The sequence below is a fragment of the Aedes aegypti genome, chromosome 3 (genome assembly GCF_002204515.2).
Source record: "Aedes aegypti strain LVP_AGWG chromosome 3, AaegL5.0 Primary Assembly, whole genome shotgun sequence".
Lineage (NCBI taxonomy): Eukaryota > Metazoa > Arthropoda > Insecta > Diptera > Culicidae > Aedes > Aedes aegypti.
The window spans coordinates 242,078,831-242,105,507 of NC_035109.1; the positions used below are offsets into that span (position 1 = coordinate 242,078,831).

The 26,677-nt window shown below is 37.8% G+C and overlaps 1 protein-coding gene across 2 annotated transcripts in view; it reads left to right on the plus strand.

Annotated features, from left to right (window-relative positions):
* The window catches only part of LOC5576402 (ankyrin repeat and BTB/POZ domain-containing protein 2), a 371,364-nt gene that overhangs the window by 81,177 nt on the left and 263,510 nt on the right, over positions 1–26,677 (plus strand). For both annotated transcript variants that reach the window (XM_021849188.1, XM_021849189.1), the window contains exon 2: positions 16,112–16,149. The gene's annotated coding sequence lies outside the window, so the exon portion shown is untranslated. The remainder of the gene's footprint in view (positions 1–16,111; positions 16,150–26,677) is intronic.

Genomic DNA, 26,677 nt, shown 5'->3' on the forward strand with positions numbered 1-26,677 from the left:
GTTTTTTGAAAGTTAATAATCTGGTAACACTGCCAATGTCCTAAAACCCATCTCATCCTCAAGAACAGCAGTGGAATGTCTTCTGCATGATTCCTCTCAAAATAACTGTATGTTTCGAGGGAGGTACTAATCTCCTTAGCAGTAATCCAACTTTGGGCAAGTAATGGAGCAATAAACTTCCAACACAGTTTGCCCGCGCACGTTCAGTTTATCGGCTTAACAAAACAAAAAGTGGCGCGATTCGAGCCCAACGGGAAAGAAGCTTTTAAGAATCGACCAAGTAAATAAACAAACCTCTTCTTCGTCGTCGGCCCAAGCAGATAAACGTGCCATGATCTGGTTCAAGTTTTTTTTTTTCCTTTTTCACGCTAGCTGCTGCTGCGTTCCGTACCACTGGTCGTTTGTGGTCGTATATGGATTTATCTCCGGTAAGGTTCTTATTGCACAAAGTCCTACTGAGACGGCCGCCGCCGCCATGCTGACGTCGCAATGCTGAGGGCCAGGAAGAGTAAGGAACGCGTTTTTACTCTCAATATTTGCGCTACGGGACGACCCGCGGTGCCGCCTGCACGAGATAAACGAGTTCATCTACCCTATCGATCGAACCTAGCCGGGAGAGGTTGCGCGATGGGCAAATAGCAAATATTTTCTAGAGTAGCCTAACCAGCTAGTGAAATATCAATATTATTTAAATTGTTTAGTATTGATTACATCGTTGAATGGAATTATTTGAAATGTTAAAGAGATTTTGTACAGAATTTGAAAGGCATGTTACAAACCTAAGGAAGATATTTCCAAATGCTTCCAAAATTCAATTTATAATATTCCCATATAAACCCAAGCAAAGCATAGCATAACATAGACTGACTGCACGGGGGTGGGACATTTCGCATAAGGACGTTTCGAATAAAGACGTTTAGCATGACATTTGGCATTATGAGAATTATATGCTTTCTTTAAAATTCTACCTGTTCTTCTATGAAACTACTTTATGCGAAACGTCCATTATGCCAAACTTTCTTATGCGAAACGTATTTATGCGAAATGGGTCACCCCCTGACTGTACCTGTTAATGAACCGGTAGGAATTGCACTTCGATCCAAATGAATAAGGGATGCGACTTTCCGCTAATTCTCGAAGTGCACATTTCAGCAGATCTCCTATTATTGATCAATAACGGCGCGACTAGCATAAATTTTGCCTGATACACCCATTTCCTCTCCTGTTTCAAGAAATAGGTTGTTGTGCCTGCAAAAGTGAACTTATGCCCGTAATTTCTGATAACTAAGGAAACCTACCTAGTAAATTCACAAAAATAGTATTAATTCTTAATAAAAACATTATGTGTTTCGATGCAATACTAAAACAGCTTGTCAGCTTACCAGATGCCTTCGACATAGTTGTTAAGTTTTGTGATATAAAAATTACAGAATATCCCAAGTTTATTGAATGCACTGTGAACACACAGAAGGTCAAAAACTATTTGATGTCAAATTTAAATTCCATGCTTGTCAACAAAATGGTTGAAATCAATGTGCCCTGTGAGATCCGATCATTCTATTACTATGGGGCTTCAGCAGATATAATAAGGTATCAAAGTATGCTAAGTATGACTGCCGAAAATTGCCGATTCAGTGGAAACTTGCCTAGCAAAATGGTCGATATATAAATTTTACCATAAATTCATTATATCTTTCGATTCGATGATTTCACAGCTTTGGTATATTCAGCAAAGTTGTGTCTTTTTGTAATATATAAAATGTTGTAGAACATGTCGTGTTCATAAATTGTACATTGAGCATAGAAATGATTTAAAAAACTGATGTATGTGGTAAAATAGGTTAAAATTTAAAATTTAACCCTGAAAACGAAGTTAAAAATATCAAGTATGTTCAGCAAAGTTGTTGAAAATAAAAAGATCTAACACTGTGCTGAAGTAATGATCATTTTTAACATTTTTTTCAAGAAATTTATTTTTGCACGGGTGCTCTATTCAGTCCAATTTGAAAATTATTTTTTAATATTACTCGGGATGCTAATTCGAAACAATGTCCCCAAAACATGCCTCTAAGATGTTTTGACCGTCAATTTTCAGTTTCAGTTGGGATGGGGTAGGAATGGTAGTGTGTAATGATTGTTGCTACTACAGACCAAGAAAACCTCTGCATCCCCAGAATCATCACAGAGTATCCTTTGGTCGGTGATGCGATCCATGGATTAGGAGGAGGAACGACTTTTACTTGAAACTAGTTTTGCATGTTTGTGGTAAAAATATATTGTCAGAAGATTAAAAGAGTACGTCGACATTCAAAATGTTGAACTATTCATAGGTTACTTTCAGTAATGACAAAAAAAGAAATGTTTGTGAATATTTAGGTCAGAGAAAACAGGAATAAGTGTTTATGCCGACACTTGTAGTGACGAATCATCCATAGTTTGTTTGAAAATTGCATAAATGTGTCGTTGCCATGATAAAAATGTGTTACCATAAGCATGAAACTAGCTCACCAGTTGCTAATCCATCCTCGTCTGAACCAGGTTCCTAACGTGGCGCGTTGTTTCAAATTTTTCTGTTATAGATTGTAACCGTTCGTAAAACTTTTCTAGAGATTATTAACAAACTCGGTGGCTTAAGCGCCACTCTCAATGAGAGACCACCAGTCGTGTTCAGATTTGCCCGACGTTTAGAGACTTTTCTCTCTGGGAGAGTTTTGAACGGTTCTTGGTAAACAACTCTAGAAAATCAAACGCAAGAATGACTTTTACTCCTCAACAGCCTTAAAGTTTTAGGGAATTCAGAAGATGATGCTTACTCAATAGAGCTAATAAACGGAACGAAACGTAAGTAACTAATCTTTCTTCAAAAACTGTTTATATTAGGAGACGATTCACCATTCATTCGGGTTGGACTAGCAAAAACCGTACGGAATGGAAAAGAGCAAACATGGTCATGCAAAATAAGCTCTTGACGTACCTGCGCAGGATTTTGGCGTTGACTCGATGCTGGCTCGTTGACGGGAAATGTCGACTCCACAGACTCGATGATGGCGACGGTCGACCTCGGCGGTGGCGGTAACGAGATGGCGACCACCGGCGTGTCCGTGCTGCGACTTGGCGGGCAGCGATGAATTGACCCGCGTGCAAAATGGCCGAAAAAACGTTGCGGAGGGAGTGGCGGCTGGAACGGAAGCTTCCGATTTCGGATCTCGAGAGTGAGACGGCGATTGCGCCGATATATACCCGGGACGATCCGCTCCTTCCAATAGAGAAGCACGTACCCAGCGACCCGACTTCGCGTACCTGTCCGCTAATCCGAGCGGGGAGTAATGCAGCCCTAGCTTTGGGTTAGGATCGAGGTTCGCGGCGTGTAATTGACGTCACGCTTCGACGAACCGACCTCTCGACGAAATGGTCCACAAGGTGTAACGTGATGGGACCTTTACCTTTGGTAATTGGCGTCCGAAGGGAAAATTCGCTATAGAAGTGCTTTAGCGACTTCACTCGCGCCTCCATTTGCCTACCTTTCGAAAGGCGGGCCTTTGCACTGCACACGGGTCCCGAAGATTAACGGACTCTAGAATTCTCGACGAACGGACTACCAAAACTCACGATTCGGCGGGGACGGAAGCCGAATGTCAACGTAGAAATCCAGCCGTACGGAAAAAGCGCAGAGCGCTGCATGTCCAACGCGAAATCACATTAGTTTTAAGTTTTCAATCTTATAATTAAACATAATTACCTTTTTCCGTATTGAAATAAAATAAATGAACACTTTTGTGCAGAATCGCGAAGTATTCACGGACCTCGGTCCTCCAAAGAAAGAAATACACAAAACGTTTAACACAACTTATTACTTTAACTCACTCACTAACTTTTACCTTAATATTCAACTTTTCTTGCACCAGAATTAACTTAAAATATTTGAATTTGCCTGAACTGAACTTAACTTGATCACTCGACTCGCGCACTTCTGCTTTCCAGCCAACTTCATAGCGAAATGAACGAGTTGAAGAAATTCTTGCACCAAGAAACTGCCTATTCTGAACGTCCAACTATTCAAACAAAAAGCAACTATTATAGAAAATCGCGCCAACTGCTTTTGCATGGCGTGTGGTAGGTATGGCGACAAATCTGAATTACGCCTGTAGTCCGCCAAAATGTGTACATGGCGCTTTGCGAAGCTTTCACCAATTCGTTATGGCAAACGCAATCCACATATGCTTACGCTATATGGATCGCTGCATTTTACGAACGCAAACAAAATATTTTTATTCAACGCTATAAAAACTAAAATTCTTTTTTTATTTTATTTTTGTTTGTTTATTATGTATGTTTTTAAACTAAAAAACGGAAAACGTTACAAGACAATATTATTAATGAATTGTTATAAATGTTAGGAATGGCAGGATACATCGTTCAATTAAATGTTTGCTTAATTCGTACTTTAGTTTGCATTGAATTATGTGAACATCAAATTAAGCTTATGTACGGGAATTTACTAAAATCTCTTCAAATGCCTTCCATATTTTGTCTACATCTAACTCTCATGTTAAAAACAGCATTTGGCCTAACTAGGTACAAAACTCAAATCATGTTTGTCTCATGGGCCGTGAACCAAACAACAAAAACATAATAGTTTTCCGACGATGCTATTATTCTCCTTGCTGCTATTCATCATACGCGTTTTCGATAAATTAAACCGCATGACTGTGTTGAAAACCGATTGGCATGAGATGTATTTGAATAAGTTATATTTTTTTTCGGAGGTAAAACATTAACATGGGCGAGGTTATGTTTTCTTCACACGCTTGTCACTCTGTTCAATAAATGTCTCGCTGAGCAATTTGTTACGAAAACAGAACCTCGTGTGCGTTTAATTTCATAATTTATCTCAACTCGAGCACGAAGACTGGTGGAACACTCCTCCGTAAGTGCCTGTGGCTACAAAGCTAGAGCACGCTCCTGGACGGTCGCTCAGACAGAAGAATTGTATTGAAATAAAAAAAAAATGGGAGCGCTACCCGAGCAGAGTGTATGATAAGTCAATAGGATTTAATTCTGATCGATCGTTTGTGATCGAAATTTGATATATAAATGAACGGAATAACAAAATTGAATAGCTCTATATTAAACCGAAAACTTATTTAGTTATTTGATGTATTTATCAAAAACATGAAAATATATTAGTTCAAAATCGATATTGCTGTAACATTAGTCGGCAAGTGTTAAGTTGAAACATACATGTCATCTACCGTTACGAGTGTAAAAGAATTTGTATTTCTGAGTAGATACTGATATATTATCCTGTTTCGACATTGAATTCAACATAAATCAATAGTTTTGAGAATATAATAACTATATTTTGAACAGAACAGAATGAATTTCCTTTAGTAAATGAGACCTTACAAGCCTCTAGGCAAGTCAAGTTATATAATGAACCAGTGATCCCGGCAAACTTCGTCTTGCCATCAAGTAGGCTGTTGAAAAACGCTATGAATCGTCCCATACAAAATGACAGTTCCGGATACTCTCGTTTTTTCCAACTTTCCCGGTGAATATCCTGGGATTTTCATACACACAAACACGTCGGAACCCTTGAAGAACAAAACGGAGAAAGAATCATTCAACTCCGTTGACCCGTTCGTAAGCCATTTCGTGACATACGAACATAATTCCATTTTTATTTATATAGATAAATAAAATTTCAATTTGGATTTGAGAATATCAAAATGATACCCAACTAATATAAAATTTTGAGTTCTGATTAAAATTTGATGTCATTTGGCTGAGTTTTTGAAATCAGATTCTTCTCGGGCACACTCTAGTCCCATGGCCCCGCAGCCCACAACTCACTTAGGTAATGGCCACACTAGAGCATATTAATCATTTTTCTGTTTCGGACCTCAGGTCGCCCCATCTCTCGGACCTAGTGTAAAGAGATCGTTAAGAGTGCATCAGACAGACCAGGCGTGGCCTAGTGGTCTCGGCATATTTTTCCTCACGACATCATGCTCTTGCTAAATGTTCTTACGTCGGTCTTCGCCATCATTTTGAGACCAAGCACAATATTTCCACAACTTTCGCTTATCCTGTGTCTTTTCCGCCATTCAAAGGTCTGCAAAAACTATGCAAATTGGCTCACGATCGTCTGGTCGTACTCGAACTCGTCCCTTGATTCCGTTCTGAACGGGGACTCAAGCCCTCGGAACACGACTATTTTAGCGTCACAGACTGCAGCCACCATTCGTGGATCCGAAACTACACCATGACTCCCATTAAAAGTACATTAGAGCACAGAAGCAGAAGAGCGTAGCGCTGAAGGGGGAAAGCAGCCAACTAATTAGAGGAAGTTGCCATCGGTGAGGGATGCCATCAACGCACCACCGTATAAGGTCAAAACGACCATTAGAGAGTCGCAGCCTACGCAAACGCAACTGACCCTGCTGGCTGCTGAAAAACAAAATAATCAACCTTTTCCTCCGACCAATATAGTTAGCGCTGATCGGGTCCAAAATGGATGATCACGGTGCTTAGAAGACCGCTGTTATCAAGAAAAAAAACTCCATCAAATCTGTGCTGTTGATTCCTTTAACTAAATAAACTATGTCTGGGTAAAATTTGAGAAAAAATCGTAAGGCCCGTTTTTAAATTTCGCCCTAGGCTACGCCCTTTTGAAGAGTCTACAAATTCTAAGGTAAAATAAGTGATATACCGTTAAGTCACCAGTCACCGTGCGGCCTCCATTCACCGTGCACATATACAAATTCCTACAGAATACTTATACAATTTTCACAAATTATTCTTTTGTCAGCAATATAAGATAAAACTGATGAAATGTAGTAGTTTTTGTCACAAAGCATTTTGAAAAACCTAGTTTATGTAGTCAAAATCAGGTGAAATCTGATTGATAATGAAATCTTTCAACACTCTTAGAAAAAACGCCAAAAATTCACATATTTCATTTTAACGATAGAGTATGAAATTTTTCAAAATTTTAACAGGTTTTCACTGTGGATACTATGAGTAAGATGGATTTTATCGTATGAGGAATGAGATTTTATGCAAATTAGAATTTTTTATTGTGTTTCAGTCGAAATCCAAATGCACGGTGAATGGATGCTTTTGAATTAATATGGTTTCTATTACCGTGCATTAACGTGAAAGGCATAAAATTATTCGGTAATATTAGATTTATTGTTATGTCATCATTGAACTACTTCATATTTAGTTTTTGAGTGAATATGGAATGGTTTGGACAATACAGTTAAACCTCCTATAACGATTTTAATGAAATAATAATTATTTAGCCAATTTTTAAACTTTTTATGGTTTTTAATGTAAATTAAAAATGAGTGCGCACACTACTAGCAACATAGTTGCTTCATCTACAACGTTTCATCAAGATACAAAATTAAATCATGTCGAAAACTATACGCACGGTGAATGGTGTCCTACTGTGCACGGTAAATGGTGACATAGAACGGTATGAGGCGACCTTAACATGTCATTTTCAAACATAATTTTCGAGTATTTTTTTGTTATGCGTCACTAGTTTTAGATTTTTCCTTGAATTATTATATAATTGCACGCTACGTACTGGTATTCTAGTACGCTTGAAATTATTCGGAAAAGTTATATATTTCTTTAAAGTGCAAATTTTTCATAAATGCATGGTAAATGATAGCTTGACGGTATGGAATGACATTAAATTTTACATAATTTTGTGTTACCCCATTTTTCTGGAATAACCGTTAATTATAACAATTTATCCTTAATCAAATTAAATTACATCAACGATTAGCCACAATTAAAAGTGAATTTATCTTTTCAGTTACCTTAATCCCTCTCTAGCAGCGCTTTTTTTACCACAAAAAAATCAAATCACGATATTTTTTTGTTTATCAATATTTTTACACCATTTTTTCGCAAAAACTTCTCGTTTTAGAATCTGTGTCACTTTTGAACATTGGTCATCTGGATCCTTTGATATTCTGAAATTCATTCTCAAATACATTAATGAGAGTATGTTGTGAAAAAATGAAGCAATTTGGAGCAGCCGTCTTTGAGTAATGAGCATTTATGTTTCTGGTACCACGCTGTGCAAATAAAGATCTTGAAAATCGTAATTTTCAGATATCAACAAGAATACTTAACCGATTTGTATGATTTTTTCAGAGTAGCTCCTTTTTACCTGGCATTGTTTAGTACAAATTTATTTAAGGGTTTTTTTTTGATAACAACAGTCTGGGGAACACCGTGATGATATTCTTTACTCGAGCAACCAGCAGGGGAAATAATAACGAAACGATTCACTAATTCACCAGCCCACGTGCCCGGGACACACAATCAATGCTCTGCTTGATCCGTTGAATGAAGCGCCGACTGAATCCGAGAACGAAACAAAGTTACGGATTTGTTTTTAATTTTATTCATATCATCCGTTTTGATAGCGTCGGAAAGCCATAAAAACGCCCCGCTGCCCAATGGAAATATGCAAACGCAGGGGCGGTGCCCCTATATATGGGCTTATCTTATATATGGGCAGCTGATTGGGAGTAGGCAGCACAGCAGCAACCTGATGGGCAAGTGGCGGATAACGGTCCAAGTGATAAAAGAAGTGGCAATTCCAGATTAGAATATGCTGATAAGGATTGGCTTTGCGTTCCCGTGATCAGGACGTAGCATAAAGTGGCAATACAGGTTACTTTATGGGCAAAAGTATTAGATTAATGGGCAAAGGTGGAATGAAATTATTTTTTGATTGCGGGCTGGATCGCAGGAAATATTACATTGTTAATGTGTGCTATCACCCATAGAAGTTATGACAATGTTCAATTAATGCCTATAAGCGTTGCACTGACTATCAGTTTCATATAATTTTATACATCTAGGTGTTATGTGTTAGGCAACAAGAGTAAATGAACAACATTCTAAGCCATATAGACTGTGGACAATATGTTTTGTCGATACAGGGAAATCCAATAACTTCTTGGAGTTTATGAGTCATCAGATCTGCAATCGTAGTCAGTGTAGTTTTGGAGGTTTAAATAGAGCATTTTTTAGCAATAGTGGCTCCATTAAGGATGATCTGTTAAAACTGGAGATCAACTACTCATTACAGCTATTCAAGTACGCTTTTTCCTAAACGACTTTAGATCTACAAGCGTAACCAGTGATCTCTTGAAGGTTAACGTACACGCCAGATCTACAACAGCGATCAGTGAAGCACCCAAATTTGCACTCAAATTATGCAATGATCTATTGATTACAGTATTACATACTTTTTGTTCATTTGTTTTCTCAAATATTTCGTTAATACACGGGAAAATGTACGCGTGACTGATATGCGTTTATTTGATTTTGAATGTATGAGAATACTTACTATGATGCATCGGTCTTCACATGTGAATTATTGTTGTTTTGACAGTTTAGTGTCCGTATTCAAAGTCGCGAAAATATCTGCTCTTGATTATTTGAAATGTTATGGTACCTCTGATAGTTCCGAGGATGAGTGCAAGAATTTGGCCGATGGCGACCCGTTGGACAATGACGCGGGCTCTGAAATAGATTTGCATTTCTTCTGGCTGAATTAAACGGTTCTTCTGTCAAAGTGTGTCGGAGATTTTTTCTGAACACTCTGGGTTACGGTACCAATTGTGGATAAGTTTATTTCCCTTACTTACTTACTTACTTACTTACTTATCAACACAAATTATCGCAAATCCTTATCACACAAGTCGCGAGACTGACATGCGTTTATTAGTAACGTGGGACAGACCAAGTTCGATGTTGTTTTTAACATTTCTAGAACAAATGTATTATTTTCTTATAATACCATGAAAGTGCATGCAATTTAACGACGTTTTCCGTAATTAACTAAAAAATGATAAAAACTCACGTGAGACTGTTATGCATTTATGGGCACTACAGCCCTAGACCGGTAAATCAGAGTTGCCCACTTCTGATCCATTTTCCATAGACAGATGTTTGGGACAAACCCCGAAAATGTCCTGTCCATTTACACCAAGCTCAAAACTCGTCCGATTGTTTCTCAAAATCTGTTACCCGCAGTACTACGGAGCTGACCATTTTGCTCAGAGGTGCGTTCACGTTCGATACCATATAAGTAGGACAAACATTGGAAAATATTTTGTACACAGTGAACCTAAGGAAAATTTTAACCCTGAACTAAAGTTAAAAGTTACTATATTTTAGGGGTTCAAACACGAAGGGGTGTAAGCGAAATTTTGTTCGGTTTGATTGGAGGTTATTCTACTGTTTTCAAGCGTTCTAACGATATTTTCAGTGATATTTCTGCACAACTGAAAAAATGACATAATTTTTAGAAGACTAGCTTGCCCATACAATTTGTATATAATGAAAAATTGCTGAATACAGGGCTGGTTGCGACTGATTGCTGTAAAAATAGGAAATTGAAGACCTCTTGTCAGAAAAAGGGACCCAAAAGGAGGCCGGAAAGAGACCAAACAGAGACAAAGAAAACAAAACGAAACCTAATAGGAGCCATGCGATAAAAGTTTGATTCTTCAAAGCATCAGAGCAGACGTTTCTCTAAGATCTAAGACTTTTTTTTAGAATTCCTCGTGACATTACTACAAGTATTACTGTATATGTTTTCTTCATGATTTCCTTCGGGTAAGAACCAGCCTAGGACTGAATTTCCCCATAATGAAGAGTCAATAATATGATTTCATATGAATTTCACTAGACACTTATGTAGGTACCGTCTTGCGGGGTGACATTGGGCCAATATTTTTACAGAAATCTAAAACTAGAATGATGAATGCAATATCACTAGCTTCAACGATATGTTATGAGTAGCCACTAGATGGTCAAAGATTAGTTTTTTGGCGTTCGTACAGGCCATGACATGCATCGAAAGGAGTGGTCAAAGTCATTCTCTAGGCACAATGTTACCCCTAGACTCAAGTCCCCCGCACGACGATATTTGCCCAAATGTCTAGATATTACTTCGAAAATTTCTGAAGGAGTCCATCTAGTGATTGTTTTCCAATGAATTTCTCCACGAATTTTCCTAAGGAATTTCTCCTATTGAATTTTGTTTGGGATACCTCAAGAATTCAACCTGATTTTTCCCAAGAAGAATCACAGAAATGTAATTTCTCCAAAAATTATTTCAAAAATCATCTAATTTCCTCCAAAAATTCTTTGAGAATTAAAAAAAAGTCCAAACTTTTCCAATGTTTTATCGAATGATTCATTCATCAATTTCCCTGGGACATTCTCCGAATTTCCGGTCAAAATGTCCTCTAAAATTAAATCAATCAACCAGAAATATTCCAGGGATTTTCTTTTAGGATTTATATGAGATTTCAGCTAGGGATTTCTCTAAAGTTACCTTCAGCAATTGTTTTTAAAATTTCCCAACTGGCTGATTTCGGTTATCATGATTTTTCGAAAATCCTGAGGAAAAATCTGTAGTTTCAAAATAAACTGATGTTGTAATGGGATCGTGGAGGCATTCTCCAGTATTACATCAAGAATTTTTCATATAACTTCTGGAAAGATATCCTTACAATTCTCTCCGAAAGATGTTCATGGAATTTTTGGATGCAACTTCAAAAAAGAATGGGTTAAATTATAATTTGCCTCCATTAGAATCTCTGTATTTTTTTGAGAACTACACGGAGTTCTCAGAAAAGTTTCTGAAAATAATGAGAAAGCTCGGATTTCCACAAGGAGGAGATTTGTGTTAATTTTTCGTGGGCATTTTTTATAAAAAAAAAGTCATTGCGAGAATCCATCATTCATCATTTGTTCAGAAATAATCTCAAAATTTTCTTACTGAAGCGCTTCGTATTGTAAAGTTTCAGATGTGTGGTCCTGCACTAGGGTGGGGCTTATTTACCAAAATCATTCAAAGTTTACAAAGTGGAAAATAATCATCGGTCTTAATATAACATCTAATGAAAAAATGAGAATTTTTGGTGAAGGTTTAGAGGTGAGAAGAGGTTTAGAGGTGAGAGCGTAAGTACAGTTTTCTCGATTTTAGTGACTCGAAAAAACTTTGGTTCCAATTTATTTACTTATTTATTTGTTCAAATCAATGTAGCATAAGGAAAATTCTTTTAAAAGCGCTACAATCAGCCATTATTGAAGAAATAGTCTAAACTGAATACCATATTTCTGATACTCTATAGTTATCCTAAACAGCCTAAATATTTTGCTTAAATTAAGAAAGCATCTCAGAGTTTCATAATATCTCTCTCAGAAATCCCAACCAACGATACATGATTCAAACTTCGAATCAATTATGTCAATCTTGAATACATTTCTGAAAACGCTATAGAAAAGTTGCTTGAAGTATTTCAGGTCGAATTCCAAGAATTTTTCTAAAAACCCACAGAAAAATATCTGATGTAAAATAGATAATTAAACGCAGGATCTAACAATATCCCATGTTCATCACAAATTACCATTTTGGTTATAATTTTGGAACAATCTAATAGTTAATGGATAGACATGGGCTCAGGTAGTCGTAGCGGTAAACGCAGAACTATTCAGCAAGACCAAGCTGAGGGTCGTGGGCTCGAATCCCACCGGTCAAGGATTTTTTTTCATAATGGTAAAAACGACGAAGACGCCCGAGATATCAGAAAAAAAATGACCACCTGGATTATGGACGGCCCCTTTGGAACCTGCACAATTTTGCATCAGGAGTAGAGATGGGCAAAAAGATTCGGAGCCTTGTTCTCAAAAGAACAAGTGATCTTTGGCTCTTTTTTGGCGAGAGTCAGTTCACTTGATCAGCACGGATCAGATAAAAAGTGACCCGGAAAAAGAACGAACCGATTTTTCCCCTATTTTCTCCAGATCGTTTCTCGGCTAAATTATAACGCTTGAACGTGCCTTGCTTTGCGCGCCACGCCACACTTGCAAGCAAAGTTTTCTGCTGCAGCGTGCTCTCTTCGCTCTCAGCATAGGCATACAAATTTGCCCCGCCCACTTGCACACAGGAAGATGTAAGATAGAGAGAAAATGTGCCCACTTGAATGGCAAGTTTTGTATGGAAAATTTAACATTTTTGTATGAACACAGCGGAAGACCTCCTCCCTCCCCTGTTACGTGATATTTGAACGATCCCTATGTCCATGTCGCGCTACAGGGAGCGGTGAACCGCTCTTTTTCCATTCACTCGGTTCAGTTCGCTCTACACCGCTGAGCCCCTGAGCCGTTCAAAAGATCCGGTTCACTAAAACGAGTGATTCGGATCGGATCCGTTCATTGAACTGAGCCGTTTTGCCCATCTCTAATCAGAACCAATGCAAGCAGAATAAGGAAAAAAAGAGACTTTTGAATCATTTTAGTTAAAATATATACTTAAGAGATCTTCCATTAATAATAGAGACTTGTTTGAGCCTTGCAATAGTGACTAAGTCGCTAGAAATAAACCTACTACTAGTCCTCTTTACGATCATTCATTGGAATAACTTTTATAATCATTCGTATCAAAATATGAATATTTTTGATACAGTCTACTCTCCACATCTCGATGTTCTACATCTCGATATCTTTCCTTATGTTGATGATTTCCTCGGTCCCTTAATTCTGCATATAAATTTTCTCTCCATATCTCGATATATCCCTATCTCGATGCGGTTTTGTTATTTTTTTGTTCCCGATTTTCTCTCCGTATGTCGATGAGCACTTTAACAAAGGATACTAGACCAGATCTTCGTGATTGACTAAAATTGAGGAGCAAGAAATGACATCTGCTTGTTCATTATTATTCCTATTTTCCTAACAACGGATCGGTTTTAAATCTAGTATTCATTAAAAACTTGTTCTTTGTCTCGATCTCTCCCTATCTCGATGGTCCCTTCGATATCGAGATGTGGAGAGGCGACTGTATTAATCCATTACTTCATCCAATGATTATTCAATAATCATCTAAAAATTCTCTATGGTTGCTCCAGAAACTTCTCAAGAATTACTTCCAGGAATGCTCCAAGAATGTTCATTTCTGCACAAACATTTGAAAAGGGCCCAATAGGTCTAAAGCCTTTTTTCAGAAACGTTGCTGTTGAGCCCTTTTTGGCCCACCCACGCAAACAAACACCACTATAAGAAAGATTAGTGTTAGCTCTTGCTGGTAGTGATGTTGGTGAACGTGTTCGATTTGAATTTGGCTCAACAGCGTCTTGCAAAACCATTGTTTACCAATGTCGATGTGATTTTGAAGTGTTTGTTCAGATTTGTATTTCGTTGAATCGTTGGGAGGACTATTTTACATAGGTGTTTTTGTGCGTAGTATATGTCCTACCTTTCCTACCTACTTCTCGCGCCACAGTTTTTGCTCTTCAAGAGGATCGGATGGATTCAGAAGTCGGTCCAGCGATTCCGGGTAGATGACATCTCTGGACAAACATTTCTAAAGGACACATCAACATTGGTAAACATTGGCTTAGCAAGACGCTGTTGAGCTCAATTTAACTCGATCACACTCACCAATACCACTATCAGGAAGAGCTAACACTAATCTTTCTGATAACAACTGCAGTAGAGAAATTCGAGGACGTATCATTGCCGGAATTCGTGCTTACTCCACAAGACCTTGCGGTCCGGTATACTTCACTTTCGTACTAAGTGTACCATGTACGATACGCTGATAAGACCGGTAGTCCTCTACGGGAATGAGACGTGGACAATGTTCGAAAAGGATCTGCAAGCGCTAGGAGTTTTTGAACGACGTGTGCTTAGGACGATCTTTGGTGGAGTATGTGAGAACGACGTATGGAGGAGAAGAATGAACCACGAGCTTGCGCAACCCTACGGTGAACCCAGTATCCAAAAAGTCGCTAGAGCTGGAAGGGTACGATGGGCGGGACACGATGTGAGAATGCCGGACAATAATCCCGCAAAAATGGTGTTCACCTCGAATTCGGCCGTTACAAGACGAAGGGGAGAGCAACGAGCTTGGTGGGGCGATCGAGAAACTGGAGGTTAGCAGCCATGGATCGAGTTAGTTGGCGTAACATTGTGACGCAGGTCATGTCTTGAAGGACGTAGCGCCATCAAAAGTAAAGTAAGTGGAACATTTCTGAGAACGACATCAGATTCAGCAACCGCAAATTAACTAGAGGCACGTAATTTGATCTTTGAGACACGTGAAAGTGTTATTTTTGTTACGCTGTGTAACAGTTGCATATAAATTGAACCCCAACACTCACCTTCTTACTTCGAAGTTCTATTCTTGCCCTGATACTGGATTCAACCCTGTGGTCACGATCCCTTTCGCTTCGGCCAGTGTGGTGTCCGCTTAACGAGCTCAGATCTGGCTTCTATTGTGAAGCAGCGAATACGGGAAAGGAAAAAGTCAAAGGTTTTCTTCAAAATTAATGATGCTGCTCCTGATACTGGCTACTGACTGCACACAACAGTGTGCAGTGCCCGTCGAAGGGACCCCTTGCTGCGGCGAGTGTACAAATTGTGCACATGCAAGCCTGCGAGGTCACTTTTGGGCTTCTTCTCCTTCCAAATATTTTGATTTTGACCTAATTACCTTCAACGGCATTCCGCGCTGCTGTCAATCAACTGACCGACCCGGGACCGGGACGATGGTTCGTGGAGGTTGCAGTCTGAAACCTGCAAGTAGCGCACTTGGGGCAAGTGAATCCCACCGGACGAGGATCTTTTCGGGAAAATTTGCTTGACTCATAGGGCATATAGTATCTTCGTAATACACATACAAAATGATCAATTGGCAAAGAAAGCTCTCAATTAATAACTGCGGAAGTTTCCATAAGAACACTAAGGTAAGAAGCAGGATTTGTATCAGTTGGACGTAACGCAACGTAAATGAAGAAATAGAGCAATTTTTAAAATATGTTGTAAATGTATTCAGAACTATAAGTGAACATAATGTAAAACTCAAAGAGAAAATATATTTTCTCGTTGTTTAAAAAGTAGGAGTGACCCACTTGCCCCAAACTCCGCTATCAGGCAGCTACCCGTTATGACGGTTTGAGTGCACGCTTGAATTTTATTTATTCGACCACATTTGTGACTTTCTGGCGTGGCTGTTCATGTTAATAATGTGCATTTTTTTTCTTTTGATTTTCATTTTCAGACTTGGCAGCATAGTCATCAAGGATATTGATTCGAACGGTGAGTAAGCGAAATGAGCGGGCAAATTCGGAAATGTGGTGTCTCAGTGGGTTACTCGGTGGAAGCAAAATGAGCAGAGTTGCAGAAATGGAACTCGGACTGGTTTCGGGAACTGGTGAGTCACGTTTTATAATTTTATGAAACGTGTTACCTACTCAGGAGTGCAATCAGGACTAAGCTCAAGATTTGGAGGTGTGTTTTTTATGATGTCCATTTCCGTCGGTTTTTTTTTTGCATTTGGACAACTACATTTACCAGCCATGGAATCAGTTTTTTCAACACTTCATAGAAGGAATTACACCCGATTCTGTTTTTGCACGGGGAATGCGTACCGTGCAAAAAAAGTTTTTAGTTCAAAATTTCAAAAACCGTGCAAAAAAAGTAACACCAGTTCTCGACGTTTCATGCAAAAATAAGGTTTTGGCGGAAAAAAATGTATGGAAACTTTTTTTGCACGGCCGTGTAAAAAAAAATCCGTGCAAAAACAGAATCGGGTGTACTCTTCAAAAGTTTAGTAAACATCAAAAAGTTGAGAACCACTTAAGGTGAAGATGCATCGAAGAAAAACCTAAAATTTTCAAAAGCACAAATCTAGAGAATCAAACAGCCGCTCAAGCTGAAAACTTAATCCATAAGTCAAACGCTGGTGGTAACCAATCGATTAAATTTTCCGCTTGAGCGGTTGTTGAGTTCACTAGATTTGTGCTCTTGATAATTTGAGCTTTGGCTTCAATGCATCTTCACCTTAATATCAGATTAACGATGATGAGACACAAATTGTTTATGACCATGTTTAGTACCTCGCGATATTCTGTTTTTTATTCCAGATGGTTGGTTCAGTATGAAATATTTAAAAAAGTACATCTGCAAATGTTAGTGCATTAGACGGTTAGTACAAACAAACGAAAAAAAAATGATACCGGTCAATATTATATTGGAGGTATACTTTTAAACAGAGTGGAAGCACTGAGTTGGACCAGTTTGGATTGAAAAAAAAAAATAACAACAAAACTGAAATGGAAGTTTTCGTAGAATCTTTCTTTCAAAGCAAATTATTTTTAAAATTTATTATGATCACCAGTTTTTCCTATTAGAAAAGTGAAAGAAAACACTTAAATGCATTTGATCATTCCAGGTTATATGATTAACTTTGATTTCGCCTGGAATAAATAAACTAAGGGTATCTCTTTCAGTTAAATCGAAATTAACCTTTGAGTCACTAACCTATTTTTCACAACCAAATTTTCGTGATCTTTTGACTCTACTTTTCACAATTTTCAACCGATTTTAATGAAATTTTGACACAACACCACATCATTATTCAAATTCCATAAATTGTATTTAGAAGCCAAGTCAGACGGTCTGTTCCGGATCTATACGGATGTCCCGTGGGGTCTGTTAAAAGTTCGTTTGAGACATTTTCATAAAGATTTTGCACTTATAAAATGTAACTACGATGTTGGTAACTGAATCGTAAACTATTAACGACTTTTTCAGCTCATATGGAACCATTTTGGCCGGTTCTGAATTCCCTGGAACCGGTTCCTGGGGCATCATTTGGGAACCAAAACTTGTTCAGCACAAACCATATTATGCGACACATCAAACTCCAAGTTTTTTTCATGGCCTCCGGGCCCCCACATTTTAGAGGCCTCCACAAATCTTGACAAACATATTAATAGTTGAACTTTTACAAACAATTAAAACCAATGCAATAGGAGTCACATCATATGTTTTAAAAGATATAAATAAATAAAAATGCTATAATAATTATATATTAATATTAAAACATTTAGAATGGGTTCACTTCACGAGAAACAAGAAGATTAAAAAAGATTCAAAAACGATTTGGATAAACAAGTAGAGTTCTATCCTTTAGCTTAAACTCCTAAAGATTTTCTTGCTTGACTTTTTCAACTTCAACGAAAGCTTCCTCAACGAATGAGTAGTGTTTGATACTTCGACCTGGTTGCTTGCTCCTGCGGGGGTGGGCGACGAGGGCAGGATCAAACATGTCGCGCGTCGTTTGCGTAGCAAAATGAAAAATGCCGCGGAACGTTAGTAGTTTTTGATCCATGGATCGCGGAGTAGGAACTACGAATTGTACGGTCATCTATTGTCAGACTAGTTTCGAATGCAACGTATATATCTACAGATCAAGTAAATGGGCTTAATTATTTAAATATTTACTTTGATATTCACTCCATCGATCACACTACATGGCTGGTAGTGTATAAATGCCTTGAATATAGGATCTTTAAAGAACTTAAGCTCGTAAAAAAGAGACAAAAAATGGACTTAACAGAACGTAACCTAATAGGAACCAGAAGATAAGAGTTTGTTTCTCCATCAAAGATTCAGACCAGACATTTCTCTTTTTTGTAATTCATGACATTACGATAGTATTACTGCTCATATTACTGTATGCGTTTTGTCATGATTTTCTCTAGGAATTGCGTGAAAACTATTCTCTAAAAAATCGAATCCCGCTGGTCGAGGATCTTTTCGTTAAGAAAATTTTCTCGATTCCCAGGGCATAAGAGTATCTTCGTACCTGCCACACGATATACACATGCAAAAATGGTCAATCGGCAAAAAAGCACTCAGTTAATAACTGTGGTAGTGCTCATAAGAACACTAATCTGAGAAGCAGGCTTTGTCCCAGTTGGGACGTAACGCCAGAAAAAAGAAGAAGAAGCATGTGCCTCTTTACCCAGGGATGTCAAGGAAATTTTCAATACAATAAGATCCGCCACCGGAGGATTTCGAACCCATACCCTCAATACGGTCTTGCTGAACAGCTGCGTCACAGACAAACAGACGTAACACAAATTTCTTCAAAATCCATCGCCTAGTCACACCATCATCAACTGCTGAGCATGTTGCACGAAAAGGTGTTTCGTGCAACAAGACCGGCAGATGGCGGTAGAGTAAAACGTCAAACGTGAACACAAACGATGCGCGTGCCTCTGGTTGTGAGATTTGTAACATACCGAATTTGAACTGATCGTTAAATGACTGGTCGATGGAAATTTCGTCAGTGTTACGTCTGTTTATCTGTGGCTGCGTGCTCACCGGTATTTGGACTTTTCGGTGGTGTTCATATTTCAATTTTGTTTATAACAAAGATTTCCCTCTCTTATGGATATAGGTTGTGTGATAGCACCACATTGTTATAGTGATTATTCACGTCATAGTTGCAAGCATTTCACCAGAAATTTGCTCTTCTTTCTTAAATAGGCTGTTCTTTTAATTTTGCGTTGAATGAGGTTGTCACTAATATTTTCATATGGAACAGCTTTTTTTGGTGCAGGATATCCTTAAGGCATTCATTGAAGTTAATCCTGCTATAATTCTAATAAAAAATCACTTCTTTTACCTTCTTGTATTGAAACAGTCAAGTTTTTTTTGGAATTGCTTACAACTTTTCAGCCATCATCATTTCTTCATTGTCGAATTACACACAACTATATTTTGTGGTTATCTTATAGAAATTCAGCTGAATGATCCCACAAACCAACGAAAGTACTTACTGTAGCAAATGCCTATCAGGTTGGTCTCTAATCGGGTTCCAGAGAACATCACTTGCTGTGAAAATATCAGGGTGATCTTCTATTTCAATCGTTTACGAAATAAAATCTTTTAGAACATCTTAATTCTAGTAGATCGAGTTTGTGCAAATTCTCCCTTCTTTTTGAAATAGGATGTTCTTGAGAGCACTGCAGTATGGCAGTGTGAATTTCATTCAAATTAGAGGACAAATCCAAACGTAACTTAGTGTGTGAAAAATATTTGCTGAAAATCGCGCTCCTTTTTTATCTTTCAATATTTGAAAAATATATTGTTACTCATAAGGAATCGTACACTTATCTCCCTACTTTCTATTTAAAATTGGCCTTGTGTTGTTATGTTATGCATTCGGGGTAATGGCTTTCGGGGTAATACAACCAAAATGTACGTACAACGAAATCACCTGGAGGTTTTGCATGTACAAAATTTCACTTATAAGATATCGCGAAAAGGCCTTCTACGTACAGAAGCGGAGGCGATATACGTGCATATATTATGTGCTGAATAATAGCATACAACGCCAGTGTATATGGGGCCCAGATAGCCGTAGCGGTAAACGCGCAGCTATTCAGCAAGACCAAGCTGAGGGTCGTGGGTTCGAATCCCACCGGTCGAGGATCTTTTCGGGTTGGAAATTTTCTCGACTTCCCAGGGCATAGAGTATCTTCGTACCTGCCACACGATATACGAATGCAAAAATGGTCATTGGCATAGTAAGCTCTCAGTTAATAACTGTGGAAGTGCTCATAAGAACACTAAGCTGAGAAGCAGGCTCTGTCCCAGTGGGGACGTAACGCCAGAAAGAAGAAGCCAGTGTATAAATTTTCTACCGGACTAACCTGTGATCTTATGCTACTTAACTTATTATAACAAATGTTGATTTGACAGCTGCTACGGATTGATTCGACTTACTTTGTACAAGTGTACGGGACGCAACAAAATGTACAAATGAACTCATTAAAATGCGTTTTATACGAGGAAACTCATCAATCTGACAATTTTATCCACCTTGTTTTGCGGGTTTGATATTTTATGAATAAACAAGTTATTACGTGAACTTTTATGTGACTTCTGGTTGTCTGGGGGGTAACGGCATTCGGGGTAGTGGCGTTCGGGGTAGTGTCATAGAGTCGGTCTATCCTACATGATGTTCATATACTATAGAGATGAAACGATTCCTTCAAGGTATCGATACTTTCACTTGAAAGTAATATCGAAAAAAGTTTCGATATCAACTAAACATCTCATTAAAATTATCGATACCTACATGATTCATATGAGTAGAGTAATTCGCCAGATGTTGAACGGCTAAAAACCTCGCCTATTGTTGAACAGCTCGTGTATGCCTTATAATGTGTTCAATATTTAGCGAGCATTTTTTCCGCTCAACGATCGACGAATTTCCCTACATTCTATTAGAGAGAAAACATAGAATGAAAACTATTTCCACAACATTTTCTTAATGATCGCACTGTTTGTGTATTCAAAAAATAAAAATACTTTTAACCAAATTTCTCGATACACTTTTGTTAAAAAAGTTTACCTGCAATGCGGTCACATGCAACGATAGCACTGGCCTCTAAAACTACTCATTTGACTCGAGTTGCTTCATTCTATACCGTCTCGGCATCGAACTGAAAAGTATCGATTGCAATTTTACTTGGTATAGGATCAAAAGTTTCGAGTATTTACTTGCAATTACTTTAATCGATTCATCCCTATAAACTTAGACCCTGGTAACACTTTGATGCTGTTTCTACGAATTGAAACAAAAAGGAAAACAATTAGCATAATAAAACAATGTAAAAATTATTAAAAATAAAAATAATGAAAATAATGTATTCGGAGCAGGGGTTGAATTCTGGGAAAATTGAGTGTTTTTTTTTTTCACCTATCGCTCTCCGTACCAATGATCTGCAACACATCATGAGAGTGTGTTTATCGTCTACTGCAACAGTTCGGATTACAGCGCAAGGAAGGAGGAGGAAGGGGGGTATAAATCCCATCTAAACAAGCACCAAACTTGAGTAACATTATTGCTATACGATGTGAGGGGTTTGTTTATCATGCCAGTAAAGTACCCCCAATGGTCAATAAGCACTCTCTCTTTGGAGCTTTCTATCGCAGCTGCTATTCATCAAACTTGTTACAACTTATTGCCGATCATGGATTGATACAGCTGTTTTTAAAGTGCTTCGAGATCAATTGAGAAAAAATTCTGCAATGCCTGGTTATGGTTCCGGGTCATTTGGCCGAATGCCGTTTGGCCGAAAATTAAAACAATACCCAATTAACCACTAGCCCGCTAATTCGCCTTTTTGGCCTTATGGGGCTATTATACGGCCAATATAGGGCACGTCAGCTGTAAAATAGCACTATTATAACACGCAGGGCAAATTAAAGTGATATTTGGTTACTTGGGTAGGGAACTGTAACAGTTAGCATGTAATTGAAATTAATTTCGAAGAACAGCTTATTTTTGAAGAAGAATAAATCATCATAGTGAACTCTTTTGTTTCAAGAAACAGTCAGAGCTGAAAGAAGAACATCCTTAATGTAAGCAACTATTTACTTCTCTACTGGCGGCAACAGCTGCCAATAGACGGTTTACAATTTAATAGTCCTTCTGCAGGATCGGTTTGCTTAGATACCTCAAGAATCGTACTTAGTTATTTTTTTATAGTTTTAGCAATCAAATTAACATGCAGCTTTTGCAAACACGAAATATTGGCTTATTCTTTTGACAACGAAGAAACAGTGTGCTTTTTTGACGTAAGTATACGCAGAGTCATTTGATTTACGGCTTCACGCAAGCAACGGTACGGAGTTCAGTTCACACATTGCAATCCTAATTTTAAAAGAGAATAACATCTCTTAAAACCCTTGTTCTGTTTTGAATAAGATTCTATGGACGTTTATAATACGTTCTTAACGCCTCAATTCCAATAATTATGAAAGAGCAGCCTTTGGTGAGAACAAGAGAAATTTTATATGAAAATATAAGCAAGGGTAATGCAAATAATCGTTATATTAGTATAACTACAAAGAACTGCCAATGATTTAAAGGAGGTAAAATCCCCAACTAAAATATAAGCGAAATTATTGCCATACGCTTCTATTGAAAGAACAGCCTTTTGTCAAAAGAATAAAAAAACTTTTATGAAAACATAAGCAAATGTGATGCAAATGATCGTTAGATCAGTATAACCATAAAGAACTGCCGATGGTTTAAAGAGGGTATAATAGGGTCCTAAAGGCCTGTCCCAATTTTAATGCCAAACGCTTAAGTTTAGGCCAAAAACACATGTTTACTCAATTTTCAAATGTTTTTCTTTTGTTTAAGTCCAAAAAACATTTTTTTAGATTTTGCCGGACTTCTTGGCTTAAACTCAAATTTTGGGTGTATTTTGCTTTCCGTGTCCCTTCCGAAATGTCAGATAGGAACAACCCCAGTGTTAAAACTAAAAGCCCTGTGGTGTTTTTGTCGGTTAAGTGAACGTCAAACATGATCACAAGTGTCAAGGTTCATTTATGGACCCAATTTTTAAATTAAAGTTTAAATATGATGTAGCCGTTATTTGAGCGGGAAAAATTGCTAAAGTAGTTGCGATAACATGCTCTTTCGTGTCATTAAATAAAAACAAGATTTCAATAAACATTTTAGGACCCAATTCCCTTTTAAAATGTAAGCGAAATTATTACCAATAATAATAATGACACCAGTAAAACTCAAAAGAATAGCCTATGTTTAAAAGACGGAACAAACATTCTCAACAAACATGACATCCCATCCTATCACAGTTATTGGACCACTCTTCTGAATTGTACGCATCAGTGTTGTAGTAATTGGATAATTTTTGTTCGATATCCGGCCAAATGACCCGTTCGGCCAGATGGCATTCGGCCAGATGGCATTCTGCCAAACAGCATTCGGTCAAACGGTGTTCGGCCAAATGGCTGGACACTCCTGATTATAGTTTTGCGTAGTGAATCAATTGTCAACCAAAACGCTGAAACAAAGACATTGTCCTCAACATTTATTTTTTTGTGGTAAAGTTAACACATGGGGTGCAGAGCTACTTGGGCACTTTCATGGGGGGTTTTACTCGGCTGAATCCTGTGAAACTTTGCAATAAGAAGCGTCTTAGTATGACGCATATTGTGGCCAAATATGAGCTCTGTAGCTTTCAAAAATCCCCACTGCCGAAGTGAATCAAAAGTTCCAAGAATAGGATCCGGCTCCCTATGGCTTGGATTTTCAGGGCATAAGGCATTAGGCATTTTTTTATGAAAATTTTCAAAATTTTGTAATAGTCGTAACGCGTTATCCTACAACTTCTCCTCTTCTAGCGTTTCGTAATTTGTGGATGGCGCCCATGTATGACAACATAATTATCAGAAAAGTATTATGTTTTTTTTTTCGAAGTATGCTTAGTTTAATCCATTTGATAGCACACAGATACCCAGACAACCAAAATGTACGTGTAGCGAAATCACCTGGAGGCTTTGTATGTGCAAAATTTCACTCATAAGATGTCGCGAAAGGGCCTTGTACCTACAAAAGTGGAGGCAATATACGTGCATATATTATGTGCTGAATAATAGCATACGATGCGAGTTTAAAAATTTCCTACAGAACTAACCTGCGATCTTATGCGACTTAACTTATGATAACAAATGTTGATTTGACAGCTGCTACGAATTGATTCGACTTACTTTGTACGAGTGTACGGGACGAAACAAAATGTACAAATGAACTCAGAAGAAAAGCGTTTTATGCGAGGAAACTCATCAATCTGACGATTTCATCCACCGTGTTTTGCGGGTTTGATGTAATTTAAATGAATAAACGAGTTATAAAGTGAACTTTGATGCAATTTCTGGTTGTCTGGGTATGCTTCAAAAGTTTATATGATTATACTCGGAATGTTTACCCTCTGATTGGCATTAACTGAACAAAAGTTATCACAAATAATTATGTTTTTTTACCTGGATTCCTTCATGTTATGCCATCGAGTGAATCTGCTTCGATGACGTTAATCTCTGACATCTCAACTGCACTCTAACTATGTACCAATTAGTTTCATTTACGTAAATATGCTCAACAGGTGCGTCCCAACTTGTTTTTTGCCTTCAACCTAACATTCCATCGCAATTTCGTTCAAACAAAAACAAAGCGAGGCTATGCTCTGATCATTTACCTGATTACCGGCAGCCGTTGAAGATGCAAATCTCAATTTATAAATTGAGTTCGAACGAAGAAAGCGTGCTTACTTGCAGAATTTTTAGTAATATAAAAAGAGATGATAAAACAAATTAATGAAAGGAACTCAGTAATAGCATACTAATGATATGAGTACTAAAATGATTTGATTAGTTTGATTGGGTTCAGAGCTGCTTAGCCCATTGCCGCATTTGTGAACATTTTTACATGCAACTTGCAATTTCGAACTGATAAAACTCAATCCTTACCTGTATTTGAACAACCTTCTATTATTTCAAGATCAAAATACAAAGGCAAAACCTCTTTCAATTGACAGATTGGCTGCATTAAGTAATCACTTATTTATGAAATCCCTTAGTATGAACATATCGTAACACCTAGTAAGTGCTTCACTTTCTCAGATAGTTTTTTCTACTATTTGCAGCCGAAAACGCACAGCAGGAAGCTGATGTAAACTTTCTTCTGCTACAATTTTCCAGAGCAAAACAAACTTGAATCATATTCGTACGGAAAGTGAAACTTTATGGGATTTCCTGCACATGTTGAAATCGAAACCTTTAAAGCACCACCAAACCAACCACACGTCGTCGGCTACCGGGTGCTGCTGCCCAGATGCTTACCCCAAATTTGCACTTTCATTCAAATTCATATTTTGCTATGCAGCTCCAATCCGACTGCAGAAGTATATCGCTGATTTGTTTTTCCTTGCTCGATGTTTCGCCTTCATTCAATGGCAGTAAGCATTAGACTGCGCAGACACCAACCCGGCAGCCGCACCGTCATTATACTCTTTGGAAGTTTCTTCTAATGACCAATTGGAATACTGGAACACAGTGCGAGCCGCCAAATGACTCAGCTTTTCACGGTTGTCGACAAACCGACCATCAGCTGGTTTCATATCTATTAGGGGTGTTACCCCAATCACCTTGTGCATTTCTCCTAGATAAACAACTTTTGAGTGTTTATGTTGCTACGAAGATTGATGAAACTTTGTAAATATTTCACATCCTGAGAATTTTAGGAGGAGATCTCCCAGTTATGACAAAGCTACTTAGCACATAATTAAAAAAAAAAATAAAAAATATGATCTTCTTACCCATTTATAATTCAATATTATCATTTTTGTAGCGTATAAAAATATAATACAAATATTAATTTTGAAATTACAGATTGGTCAATTCTAAAAGGTGGCTTCCAATACTGGACACTATCTGGAAATGGCTTGTTTTCTGTAAATTTGTTTTTGCTCAAGGAATACAACTACCCAGACAACCAAAATGTACGCATAACGACATCACCTGGAGGCTTTGTATGTGCAAAATTTCACTTATAAGATGTCGCGAAAAGGCTTTCTACGTACATAAGTGGAGGCGATATGCGTGCATATATTATGTGATGAATAATAACATACAATGCGAATGTTTAAATATTCCACCGAACTAACCTGTGATCTTATGCGACTTAACTTATGATAACAAATATTGATTTGACAGCTGTTACGAATTGATTCGACTTACTTTGTACGAGTGTACGAGGAGAAACAAAATGTGCAAATGAACTCAGAAAAAAAGTGTTTTATGCGAGAAAAACTCATCAATTTGACGAGTTTATCCACGGTGTTCTGTGAGTTTGATATAATTAGTATGAATAAACGAGTTATAACGTTTCATGCGATTTCTGGTTGTCTGGGTAGAGTGTTTCAACTGTTCACAAGTTGTTTGATCTTCATTTCGG